Genomic DNA, 1,861 nt, shown 5'->3' on the forward strand with positions numbered 1-1,861 from the left:
AAAGAGTAGTCTATTCTAATCTACTCCTAATCTAATCTAAGAGGAATTTCTAATATGGAGGCTCTCTACTCTAAAAACTTTTTATACCTTGATTATTTACAAGTGGGGTATTTATAGTAGAGCTTCATTAGGTTAACTAAGGCTAAATTAGTTTTAAGCAGGGAAATGCTGGTATTTCTGGAGAGTTGAGCATCTCGGCTGAAGATGCCACAATCCGTCTGTCCAGGAGGGGAAGACGCTTGGATTCTTGAAGGGGTGGACGAGCGTCTTTTTGCAAATCCGCTCGGATTGTAGCAGAGGAATCCGGACGTCTTTGGGGCTTGGACGCTCAGATTATCATCTTGGACGGCCGTCTTGTTCCTTTGGACGCTCGGATTCTGCGTCAGAGTCCTTTTCTTTGCTTTCTTCTTATTCTTGTAGGATTAGTCTTTAGTTCTAGCCTCCTCTTCATACTAGTCCATCAAATATCGTCAATAAGCTTCCAAATATGCACGAAAGACGGGAAATTCCGCCTAATTATCTTCTTTCCTACAAAACATATGAAATGCACTAGGAAAGCAAAATAGAAAGCACTTGACGGATAGAATGGCTATTGAATGTTATAATAGTATGCAAAATAGGCTCAATTAGGGGACTATATATGCGCAAATAATTTTTACATCACTTTGATTTCCACCCAAATCTTGGTACCCTTGTGTTTGGTTTCCATAGTTTTGGTTTTGATTGTTGGTTGGCCATTGGTTTTGATTTCCGGTGTTACTTCTTTGGTTAGAGAATCCTCCCCTCGCTGAGAAAAACCGGGTGGATTATTTGGGGCTTGTGGTTGAAGGTGTTGTGGGTTTTGAACATTGGTACTTTTGTAGCTAAAATTGGGGTGGTTTCTTAAACCGGGATGGTAGAAGTTGGTGTTTAGGTTGTTGACATTGGGATTGCTGTAGGGTGGTCTTGGTGGTCTTGTATTGTTGTTATAGATTTGGAAAGCATTAACATCTTGGACATTCTCTTCATAGCCACCGTTATAGTTGTTGGCACACAAATCAAAGGTATGACCGCTCCCTCCACAAAGCTCACAACTTGAAGCTTGAACCACTTCCTACATGGGTGGCCCATGTGAGGTTGTGGCTTGGTGCACTTGGTTTCTTTGTAGCTTTTCAAGTTGTTTTGTGAGTAATTCGAGCTTAGCATTTGTCTCGGAGTTGGAGGGGTTCTCCTTCGGGAACTTGCCATTCCTTCTTAGCATGTTTCCTCTTGACCCATAGTTTGCTTCCGAGTCTACCATTTTCTTGATTAATGTCGTGCCTTCTTCATCATTCAAGTGATCAAATCCTCCTCCCACAGAGACATTTACCATCTCCTTAGTCCTAGGTAGCAATGTTTGAAAAAATGCTTGAGTGATGTACCATTCCGGGATTCCATGTTGGGGACAACTTGCTATTAAGTCTTGATATCGGTCCCAAGCTTCACCTAAAGACTCCCCGTCTTCTTGTTGAAATGTATGAATCTCATTACGGAGCATTGTGGTCTTTGATGAAGGGTAATATTTGGCCATGAATGCTTTAGCCAAGGCATCCCATGTCATGAAGGTGTCGTGGGGGTGAATGTTCAACCACCGGTCTGGCTTGCCCGTCAATGAAAACGGAAACAACATCATTCTCAAGGTGTCCTCGGATGCTTTTTCATCATTGAAACCTTCCTCTTAAACTTCCGGAGGTGAGCATGAGCATCCTCTTCAACATTCCCACCGAACAAATCCTTCTCAATCAACCCGACTTCGGCGGGATGCATTTCAGAGTTGTTTGGGGCCATGGTGCCAAAATTAATAGGGTTACATGAATCATTATAGTTAGGCCGGTTGTGATCT

At 42.5% G+C, this 1,861-nt stretch overlaps 1 non-coding gene across 1 annotated transcript; it reads left to right on the forward strand.

Annotated features, from left to right (window-relative positions):
- Positions 1-1,409: 1,409 nt before the first annotated feature.
- LOC141635764 (small nucleolar RNA R71) lies at positions 1,410-1,516 on the forward strand. The gene has a single exon (XR_012540426.1). It is a non-coding gene; the product is annotated as a small nucleolar RNA R71 (small nucleolar RNA).
- Positions 1,517-1,861: the final 345 nt, after the last annotated feature.

Source organism: Silene latifolia, chromosome Y (assembly GCF_048544455.1).
Source record: "Silene latifolia isolate original U9 population chromosome Y, ASM4854445v1, whole genome shotgun sequence".
Classification (NCBI taxonomy): domain Eukaryota; kingdom Viridiplantae; phylum Streptophyta; class Magnoliopsida; order Caryophyllales; family Caryophyllaceae; genus Silene; species Silene latifolia.